This window comes from Marmota marmota, unplaced genomic scaffold (genome assembly GCF_001458135.2).
Source record: "Marmota marmota marmota unplaced genomic scaffold, marMar, whole genome shotgun sequence".
Taxonomy (NCBI): Eukaryota; Metazoa; Chordata; class Mammalia; order Rodentia; family Sciuridae; genus Marmota; species Marmota marmota.
In genome coordinates this window covers 70,395,311-70,407,449 of record NW_026000026.1, presented here as the reverse complement: position 1 = coordinate 70,407,449, position 12,139 = coordinate 70,395,311, and the positions used below count along the sequence as shown (strand labels likewise).

Here is a 12,139-nt window from a genome sequence, read left to right as displayed (position 1 = left end):
TGGACAAAAGGATGATTCATGTTTGAGGCAGGTCAGAGTGGGACAACAAAAATAATTTATGAATTGTTATTTCTGGAATTTTCCATTTGATATTTTTGTACCATGGTTGACTGTGTGACTAACTGAAGGCATGGGAAGTGAAATCATGGATAAGTGGGGATACAGAATAAAACTGAAAAATACAATAACTGAGATTGAAAAGTCACTGAGTGGGCTCAGTAACAGAAAAAGATGACCAGGAAAAGAATTAGTGAACTTGAAGACATAAGTATATGTTAAGTATACTTATGCTATAAGTATATTACAAAATCTAAATAGACAAAAAATGGGAAAAAAATAAACAGAGCCTTAGAGACCTTTAGGATTACAATAAAAATTCTAACATTTGTGTCATTAGAATTCCAGATAGAGGAGAAAGAACATGGAACTGAAAAATAAACAGTTTCTAACAAATTCCCAAATTTGATGAAAGGTATAATAAGCCCACAGATTCACAAAGCTAAGTGGTCTCCATAGGATAAACTGAAAGAAGTCAATCCCAAGGTGCATCATAAATTTCTGAAAACTAAAAACAGAAAATAGAAGCAACTAGAAGAACAATATAGGAGAGCAATTATTGAGTGATAGTGAATTTATCATCTGCCGCAGTCTGGCTGGGCACAAAATCACGAGCCACCACACAGCTTGTAGATTCAAACAGCAACTCTTTATTCCCGAACTCACACCAGCACTCTATAATCACGTTCTGGGGAAATCCACGTTCTCTGCCCAAATCCACCCCCACTGGGCTTCTGTCTCCCCAAAAATACTGTCTGAATCCCATGAGAACTCAAGGGGAACTCAGGCAGCAGGATACGCCCTATTCTCCGCAGGAATAACCTTAAACCTGGAAACACCCTAAACCCGGATAGTCCTAAACCGGGAATGCCCTAAACCCGGATCATCCTAAACCGGGAACACCCTAAACCCGGATCTGCCCTGGTCCTTGAGCAAGGTCACCTTAGATGCAATGTCACTGCAAAATGTCCTATTTCCACGAGTCCTTCCACTAAGCAACATGGGGTACGCTGGCAAGGAAATTGTCATACCTACTTGGCTAATGGCTCCCAGCATCTCCCCCCTTCTGATTAATTAAACAACAAGCAATGTGGCTTAAGGACCGTGCCTGGTAGGTTGTCCAATTCAACATATGGTTCTTACCCGTCATCGGAAAACTGACCTTTAGGCGTCAGCCTCCTGTCTTAGGTTGATACCACTGCAATTGGATCATACCCGTCACTGACTACCGGTCCAGCATACAGCCATTGGCCCCCAAATTTTAGACCATCACTAGCAGAAGGGAGGAGGATACAGAAATGCCACGACACCAAGCCAATTGACGGCTCCTTGGGAAAAATTGCATCACTGGTGACACCATCAGCAAAGATATGCCAGCACTACCACAATTAACATGGGGTGCGCTGGCAAGGAAATAAAAATTGCATCACTAGTGACACCATCAGCAAAGATATGCCAGCATTACCACAATTCGCTGCACCAAACGATAGTTACATAGTCCAGGCAAGTTCTGCAAGCAGTTCAAAGCGGAGGAATCTATCAATATGTCCATTTCCTCCCAAAATCCGTTTCCTCCCAAAGTAAGTTAACTCCTTGATTGAGCATTACTTGTTGAGTTATATTCATTGATGCATCAGTTTATACAGTTTACTGTGATAGCTATCATAGAAGCTGTAGTCTGGTTTTATCTTTGTCTTCACCGGCACTGGGATGAAGATAGGAATTCTGGCAATGATGCTAAAAAGACATTATCCTGAAAAGAATTATTAAATATAATGAAAAGGAAAGGTGAAAGTAAACAAACAGATCTGTTAACCTCCTTTAAAAACAATCCTTAACAGCTGTTTACCTAATTTAAATTAAACCATTTAAATCACGTGAAAAAAAAAAAATAATAATAATTCGGATCCATTTTTTCATGAGCGCTCCTCATATAAGAAATATGGACATACGCACATACAGACATACAACACAAAACACAAGAGTGTACACAAACGTACAACACATAAGAAAATAGTAAAGGCCTTGTAGCTTTACCTGGGTGAAATCTCCATTGCAATGTTTAAAAACTCCACAGTCAAAAAATAAAACTGATCAGAAAAACATTAACCTAGGTTTGTATGAGCTCAAAAAATAAAAATAGAACCTTATGATGTGGAAAAATGCAATAATAAAATAGCTATTGAAAAAAGCATCCTGGTTAATCACTGTCGCAGATGTAAGAATGGCCAAGCTGGAGTTCTGGATATCAGCTGTTATGGATTTGAGTCAAATCATCTTCTTTTCGATCTGTAGAAATTGTTTTAGTTAATCTCTCTGGAATCCAAATGGGCTGCTGTTCTCCCTGTGGAAAAACACAAACAGACCCCCGACTCCAGACAATCACTGGGTCAGGACCTTTCCATTGTCCTGTTAGAATATCTTTCCAAAGTACTTTAGGCTTATGTACATTTTTTGGATACATATGCCTTTCCGCAGCACTAAGTCCTGATGAATCCAAATTTAAAAAGTTTAGAGTAAAAAGGGTTATTTTAAGTTTATCTTTGGGGGATATATACCCCTTTCCAATTCCCTCTTTTTGCTTTAATAAGTATATGTCTGTATCTAATAGTTGTCTTAGCTTTTTGCATTTTCTATCTGAAATACCTTACTTGACATTTTCAACCATTTTTTTATCTAATTTCTATCTTCTTTTTTTTTTCTAAGGTTTGTATATTTACCCTTAGTTGCCTTTTTTCCTCTTTTTTTTTTTTTCCTATTTTGTGGGTTTAAAATTCTTGTCTTCCTACATTTTTTCTATCTTTCTACATCTTCTTTATCTTTTTTCTTTTTAACTTTCTATACTTCTGTCTTTAAAGTTTTTCACTTTAAATTTTTAATCTTCTTTATCTAAATATCTTTTATCCTATTATCTTCCCATTTTTTAAGTAATGCCTTTAAGATTAACTAGGCTTCGAATGATGCAATAAAGCAATCTTTTTTCCGCCATGAAGGTATCTCGACCACCTTCAATTTAACCTTTTAAAGCCTTTTAATTATCATCTATACTGTACTTTTAAATGTACTTTTTCACCACCTACAACTTCACTCTTTTAAACGAGGCTTAGATTCTGTTTAAATCGCTTTAATGTTAGTTTACATGGCTGCCTTTCAACCAAAGGCTTTTTTTTTTTTTAACTCCATTGAGAAGCTTTGTCTCAATCTGCCATGTACAAATATCTTTTTCTTCTTTCTTCCTTTCTCAAGCTTTTAAAGTAAGTCTAGTTTCCTCAAAATCTTTTTAAATGGCATTTTACAACTTTTTACTTTACCACACAGAGATTATCTCATCTAGAAACATTTCTTTTTCCTTTAACCTTTTATATTAAAATATATTTCCACATCTTGAATCTTTTTCTCTCTTTTTTAACCGTTAACCCTTTTTATAAATTCACATTTTGAAACAACTCTTATAAAATTTCTGATTTAGACAAATTACTCCACTTTAATAAGATGAAAGACTTTCATGTTTTTTATGATACTATAATACTATAATTGAAACCCAACTGAAAATTCTTATACTCTTTGTATATAAATTACACATGATAGAATCTTAACACTTAGTAACCTTGTTTTAGCAAAGACACAGACACAAAGCAATATTAAACATTTTTCCATTTACCAATTTATGAAAACACACATAATGTTTAAATATATTACCTTATGGAACTTAATAAGTAAAGAGTACTTGATCTTATATTTAGTGGTTGATATTTTAACACTTTAGCTTTGTAAATTAATCAGATGTCTGTAAAAACCAAGATCTTAGACAAATGTAGTAAACAGAACTAGCCATCTCTTTCTTGTTGAAGAAAAATCCTTCTACAGGATACCATGATGGTCTCATTAATATACTTAATAACTCATCTTTAAAAAGCCATGGGCTACATTTTTGTATTGTATCAACATATGTCCTAATTGTTCTTGGTCTCACTGGGGTGCCTCCTTCCTCTAACAATTTCTCTTGCTCGGAGGCGAACAACTTCAAACCTTGAGTCAACCATTTTCCCCAGTTTGCCTGAGAAAGTTCTAGGAACAGGCAACTTGAAATAAAAACAAAATAAATCAAAAAAGGAACACATTGTTTTTTGAAATGCTCACCCATTCTTTCTCTCTTCCTCAAGAGCGAGAAATTTCACTTACCTCCAAGTTTCAGGCATTCCCCGCACGGGACGCCAAATGCTGCAGTCTGGCTGGGCACAAAATCACGAGCCACCACACAGCTTGTAGATTCAAACAGCAACTCTTTATTCCCGAACTCACACCAGCACTCTATAATCACGTTCTGGGGAAATCCACGTTCTCTGAAATTATAGAGGCCATAGTATGTGGCACATTTTTCAAGTGCCACAAAACAAAAACTGACACTCAAAATTCTACATAATTAGGGCTGCAGTTGTAGTTCAGTGGTAGAGCACTTGCCTAGCATGTGGGAGGCACGGGGTTCGATCCTCAGCACCACATAAAAATAAATAAATAAAATAAAGGTATTGTGTTCATTTACAACTAAAACATATAAATAAAAATATGTTAAACAAATAAACAAAAAATTCTACATAATCCATGAATAACCTTCAGGATTAAAAGGGTAATCAAAACATTCTCAGACAAAGGAAAATTAAGAAATTAGAGCAATCAATATAAAAAAACTATATAAACACACTCAAAACGCTATAGGTAAACCAAAATGGTGTCCTATAATATGTACCTTGCCTTGCTACAGTATGGCAGGAAAAGGAAAATAAAAAAAAGCAGGGAACAAACAGAAAACAAAAAATAAAAAGCCGAACTTGAGATCTGAAATATTAACAATTATATTAAAATGTAAAGGTCTAAATATACCAATTAAAAACACATAATAGATTTTTAAAAAATGATCCAAATATTTTCCTTTCTACAAGAAACCCACTCAAAAAATATAATGATAAAAAGGTAGGTAGAAAGTGAAAGAAAGAAAGCATATCATTCAAGCATTAATTTAAAAAAAAACAAAAGTAGCTATATTAACATCAGCTAAAGCTGACTTTAGAGCAAAGGAAATGATTAGTGACAGAAATATTACATAATGATAAAATGGTCAATCTGCTAAAATACTTGGTAATCCTAATGTGTATGCACCCGACTTTTATTTGTATAGCAAAGTACATGAAGCAAAACCTGACAGAACTAAAAGGAAGAAAAAGACAGTTTCACAATTATATTTGGGAACTTCAACATTCATTTCTCAGAATTGGTAGAACTACTAGAGGGCAAATCAGTAAGGATGTGAAATAGATGAATAATATGAACATTGCATCCAACAGCAGCAGAATGCTTTCTTTTCAAGCATCCATGGAATATTTACCAAAACTGTATCCTGGGTTATGAAACAAATCACAATATATTTAAATGAAATGATAATATAGAGTAAAAATGTAATTCAGAGGGAGAGTGCTTGCCTAGCATGCGCAAAGCCCTGAGTTCAATCTCTATGGCTCTTTTTTTTTTTTTTTTGTAATCAAAAGCGAAGGGATATATCTGAAACTGAAAGGGAAATTTGTTGCACCAAAAGCTGAGACATAAGGTCCCACCTCAAGAAACTAGGAAAAGATGATCAAAATAAGCTCATAACAAGCAGAAAGGAGGAAATAACAAAGAACAGAAATCAATGGAATTGAGAACATAAAAACACAGAAAATGAACAAAACCCAAGGTGATAGACTTCCAGAAAGACTGACAAATAGGTGGGCATGGTGGCACATACCTGTAATCCCAGCTCTCTGGAGCCTGAGGCAGGAGTTATGTGTTCAAAGACAGTCTCAGCAATTTAGTGAGGCACTAAACAACTTAGCAAGACCCTGTCTCTAAATTAAAAATATAAAAAGGGCTGGGGATGTGGCTCAGTGTTTAAGCACTCCTGGGTTCAATCCCTGGTTTGTTTGTTTTAAAAAAAGACTGACAAAGCAATAAGATATGAATTACCAGTATCAGAAATAAGGCCAAGAATATCACTATAGATCCTATAGACATTAAAAGGAAAATAAGAGAATGCCATGAATAGCTTTATGCACATAAATTTGACAACCAGTCCAGTTCTTTTAAAAGTATGTACTATCCAAACTTATTCAATGTGAAATAATCTGAAACTATAATCATTAAAGAAACTCAACTTACAATGAAAACCCTTCCATAAAAAAGTCTCTAAGTTCAGATAATTTCACTGGAGATATCTGTGAAACATTTAAAAATAATTAACATCAATTCTACACCATCTTTTCCAGAAAATGGAAGCAAAAGGAATATTTTTAGTTGTAGTTGGACATAATTCCTTTATTTTATTTTTATGTGGTGCTGAGGATCGAACCCAGGGCCTCGCTCATGCTAGGCAAGCACTCTACCACTGAGCCATAACTCCAGCCCCTGAAACACTTGTTATTTTATGAGGCTAATGTTACACTGATAACTAAAATATATTTTAAAAAATCTGAAGACCAATGTCCCTCATGAAGATATCTGCAAAAATCCTCATCAAGACATTAATAAATATAAATCTAGCAATTTATGAAAACATTATACATTATAACCAAGTGGGATTTATCACATGAATACGTGACTTCAATGTACAAAAACCAATCAGTGTAACCCTCTATATCATCAGGCTTAAGAAGAAAAATCGCCTCATCATGTATCTATTGATGCACAGAGAACCTTTGATAGACTTCAACAGCCATTCTGATAAAAATTCAGTAACCTAGGAATAGAAACCTTTCTCAACTCGGTTGAGAGCATCTACAAAAAAATCTATATTCAACATTGCCACTGAGATCAGGAACAAAGTAAGATAGTTCACTCACCACTCATGCATCATATTCCTAACCAATGCAGTAAGATAGGAAAGGAAAGAAAAGGCATGTAGTTGGAAAGGAAGAGATAAAACTATCCCTATCCCTATTTTCAGATGGCATAGATTGCCTATGAATAAATCCCGAAGAACCTCTAAAAACACAGAACAATATTCTATAATTGATGAGTTCAGTTGGGACACAGGATACAAAACCAACACAAATCAGTTGTATTTCTATATACTAGCAGTGAATATGTGGAAATTGAGACAAAAAATATAAATACTATTTACAATAGTTTCTCCCAAAATGAAATATTTAGGAATAAATGCAACCAGACATTTATAGGATTTATGTGCTGAAAATGAAGAGTTGATGAAAGATGATGAAGTTAAAGAAGATTCTAAGTAAGTAAAGAGATGTACTGTGTCCATGTATTGAAAGACTCAACACAGTAACAATGTCAGTTCTCCTCAAATTGATCTATAGGTTAAATGCAATTTCTATCAAAATCCCAGCAAGTTTTTTTATATAGATAGATAAGTTTATTCTGAAGTTTATATAGAAAGATGAAGGAAATAAAATAGCTAACACAATTTTGAGAAAGAGTAAGTGAGAGATATCACTCTACCTGATTTTATACTTACTCTATAGCTATGGTAATTCAGACAATGTGTGTTGGTAGAGAGAAAAAACAAAAACAAAAAAACCCATAGATCAATGTAACAGAATAGAGAACCCAGAAATAGAACCAAACCAATATACCCAATTGATTTCTGGCAGTGAAAACCTACCCCTTATTACAAAATACATCCAAAAGTATAGATTTAAATGTAAAATGTAAAACTTTAAAGAAAAAAAAAACACTTTTAAAATTCAACATAGGAGAAATCTTTGGAAAGCAGGACCAGGTAAAGAGATTTTAAGAAGTGACAAAAAATGTACAGACCACAAAAGAAAAATGAATAAATTGGACTTCAAATTAAAAACTTTTGCTGTGTGAATGATCATATTAAATCATCAGAAAGATAAGCTGCTGCCTGGCACAGTGGCACATGCCTATAATCCCAGCAACTGAGAGGCTGGGGCACAAATTCAAGGCCAGCCTCAGCTAATTATCAAGGCCTTGTCTCAAAATAAAATATAAAAAGTGTTGGGGATGTGGCTCAATGTTTGAGTGTTCCTGGTACAGGGGGTGGGGGGCGGGGTGTCACAAAAGAAAGAAAAAAGAAGCTGCTGGCTAGAAAATATTGAGAAATTGCATACTAGCTGTCTTCACTTTGTTATCACATGGGACTATCAAAATGACTGCCAGCTGAAACTCTGTAGAGCAATCTTAGTAATCAATGGAAAAATTAATGATTGTTTGATGACTTAACATTTTTTGCCATACACTAAAAACTGTATGTCAGTTATAAACATATACAGAAATGAAGAAGTAGCAATACTAATATTCATTTAATGCACTGTGATTTTAAGCGCTAGAAACATTGAGAAAGTTTTTATTTCTTTGTCAAGTTTTTGGGTTGTTTTACAAAGAGCAGTTTGAACAATGCTTAGCTTTTCCTCATATGACAGAGAGCATCTTTTCTATGCTTGGTGAATTATTATACTCCTTTCTAAGTATGGTAGCTTCCAACATTTTATCCATTGTGCTTTCAATGTTGTGAAATTTGTGAGTTCCTATAGTGTGAAGGTTTTTTGTTTTTTTTTTTTTTTTTTTGCCAGTGCCACATCATCTTTTTTATCACTATTAGTTTTATTTTTGAAGTTTACCTTTGCTAAGTTCTGGCTACATATTTAGAGATTATCAAACAACATCAGTGTCAACATCCCTCCATTCTCTTTCTTTTACAACTCCTTGTATGTTTAATTTGAATTTTACTGCCAAAGTTACCACTTTTCATTTCTTGGCCAGCAAAGATGAAAGTGCAGCAAACTTTCTTTCAATTATCTATCTTTATAGAATGTCACATGGGTTCATAATTGAGAGATGAGGCCACATAACTCTGTACTTTGCATCAGTGTGTGAACTGAGTAACAGATGTGCAGTGACTAGTCATTTGCAATGAAGTCATGTGATCAATCATTGCTCATGATAGACATTTAAAAAAAAACTTATATAGTGATTTTCAAACTGAAAATCTAGCAGCAAAGTTTGTACTTTATGTGGTACTTGTAGTTAATATTTTGTGGTAACTGAAATTTGAGTTATTTTGGGATATTGGTATTATTTAAACTTTATGTTTTGAAATTGGTGCATATGCATGCAAAGCAAGGACTATCTGTATCTGACAAAGAGCTTTAAAATACATAAAGAATTCCTGCTGGGAGCAGTGGCACATGCCTATAACCCCAGCAACTGGGAGGAGGGGTGTTGAGGCAGGAGGACCACAAGTTCAAAGCCAGACTCAGCAACTTAGTGAAGACCTAAGCAACTTAGTGAGACTCTTTCTCAAAATTAAAACACACACACACACACACTAAAAAGAAGTAGGGATGTGGCCCAGTGGTTTAGCACTCCATGGATTCAATCCCTAGTTTTTTAAAAAAAAAGAATATGTAAAGAACTCTCAAATAGTAAAACTAATAACACTTAAGTAATGGGTAGGCACACAGACATTTTAACAAAGAGAATATATGGCTGGAAGGAAAGCACATGGAAAGATGTTTAACATCATTAGCCATTAAGTTAAATCTGTAGTGAGTTATCAGTACATATTTAAATGAATGTATAAAATAAAAAAGTGATAATACTAAATATTGGTGAGGATACGGATAAATTGGATCTTTTACACATTCATGGTCAGAATGTAGAATGGTATAGCCATTCTGGAAAACAGTTTGACTTAGACTCTTTCTCAAAATTAAAAAAAAAAAAAAAATTGGGGCTGCGGATGTGGCTCAAGCGATAGCGTGCTCGCCTAGCATGTGCGGGGCACTGGGTTCGATCCTCAACACCACATAAAAAATAAAATAAAGATGTTGTGTCCACCAAAAACTAAAAAATAAATATTAAAAAATTCTTTCTTTCTGTCTCTCTCTCAAAAGAAAAATTAAAAATTAAAAAAATAAAAAGGGGTAGGGATGTGGCCTAGTGGCTAAGCACCCCTGGAGTTAATCCCTAGTTTTAAAAAAAAAGAATATATAAAAAACAAAACAAAACATGATTATCATAACCCAACAGTTGTACTCTTGGCCGCTTATCCTAGAGAAATAAGAACATATATTTAAACAAAAACTTATATACAAATGTGCATAGCAGTTTTATTCATAATGGCCCAAGTCTAGAAACAACTCAGATGTTCTTCAGCAGTGAATGGTTAAACAAACAGCATCTATATGATGGAATGCAACTTAATAAAAATAGAAAGAAGTAAACTATTTATGTACAGTAACTTGAATGAATCTCAAGAGTATTGTGCTCAATGAAAGAAAACAGTCTTAAAAGGTTACAGACTGTATGGTTCCATTTATATAACATTCTCCAAATGTCAGAATTATAGAGATGGAGAACAAATAGTGGTTGCCAGGACATGGAGATGGGAGGAAGTATAGTGAGAGGACTAGGTACATCTATAAAGAGTTTGCACAGCCAGCTACTATGGTACATGCCTATAATTCCACCGTCTTGGGAGGCTGAGGCAGAAGGATTGTAAGCTTGATGCCAGCCTGGGCAGTTTAGTGAGCCCCTGTCTCAAAGGAAGAAATAAAAAGGGCTAGGGATATAGCTCAGTGGTAAAAATAATCCTCCCTCTTCATTCCTCATACTGCAGAAGGCTGCAGGCAGCAGGGACAAGAGGTTGCACATTGGAGTTGTGGTGGAACAGTTCCATAGCTTGGTCATTCTATGGGTTCATAAATTTGTAGCTTAAATAAAAGTGTATAGAATCACACATAAACACTTGCAAATAAGACCATGTAAAAAGTAGTAAAATCTGACTGAGACCTGTAATTTAGTTAATGGCATTGTACCTATGTCCTTTTCTTGGTTTTGATACTGAACTATCACTATATAAGTGGTACCCCTGGAGAAAGTGGGATAGAGTACTATTTTTGTAATTTCCTGAGTTTATAATTACTTCAAATTAAAATTTTTCTCCTCCTCCTCCTCCTCCTCCCACCATCATCTTAGGAGGTACAGATCACTAGTTTCTTATCATTGCCACCTGCCTATCATCCCATAGCTCTAGAAAATGATTCAGCTTTCTCAGACCTGTCTGCCTGGCTTTGGCAGCCATCCAGAGTCTTCTGTCTGGGTGCAGAGAGAACATTTCATGTTGGTTTAACTCAGAGAATCAGGGTGTGGTGCCCCCTAGATGTGATTGCTCTGCTAGGAGATCAGTCTTTTTTTTTTTTTTTTAAAGATCAGTGTTTTTAAGAGAGGCTGATTTATGTCTTTGGTTGGTATTTCCATGGAGTGTTTGTAGCTGGGGAGAGAAACCCATTGGTAATAAATGGGTGATTTGAGGCTGACAGCTGCTCATCATCCTGCTTTTTATAAATATTCGTTCCTTTTAGTTCTTCTTGGAAGATAGATACATAAACCACTGTGACCTTTCAAAATGTCTTTATAAAGACTATCCTCTAAAACTGGTAAGAAAATGGAGTGCCACATACATAAAATATCCAATTAAAGTCTTATTCACCTCTAACATAATTTCATTTAAAAATTTTGGGGGGTGGGCAAGGATTGAGAGAAAATTGAGATTTGAGCATAATACATTCAGTAATTTAGCCATTTCAAACAGTTGAACGAATTGTACACCTGTGGTTAGATTGACAGTAATGACAGTGATTTAATTTTCATCAACAAATTGCTCCTGCACTGACAGTGTTTGCCTGTAGTTTTCTACATCCGGGTTTCCCTAAAATGTTGCTGGGTTGGATAGGGCAAAGCCAAGATTGTCTCTGATTGTGGGAAGAGGGGAACCATGGTATGTGTTATTTTTTTCTGAGACCTCAACCAGACCATATGAGGTTAGTTTTTGAAGGTAAGCTTGTGTTTCTTTCTCGACTTTGTTACAATTACAACAGGAAGACTTTTCATTCTTCTTGAATGTCTTTTAGAGCAAAGGCCTATATGGGTAGACTCTGGGGGTTCTTTTTCTCTGGTACCTTAGGAAGAATTAGGATTTTTGAAAGTACAGATTAGAGAAGATTATAAATATTAGGACAGCAGTTCTGTAAAGGTGGGCATCCATAGTAGACCATAGAAGTCT

General features: G+C 34.9%; 1 protein-coding gene across 3 annotated transcripts in view; it reads left to right on the top strand.

The window, feature by feature from the left end:
* The window catches only part of Sil1 (SIL1 nucleotide exchange factor), a 257,124-nt gene that overhangs the window by 161,497 nt on the left and 83,488 nt on the right, over nucleotides 1-12,139 (top strand). The gene's annotated exons all lie outside the window — the stretch shown is intronic.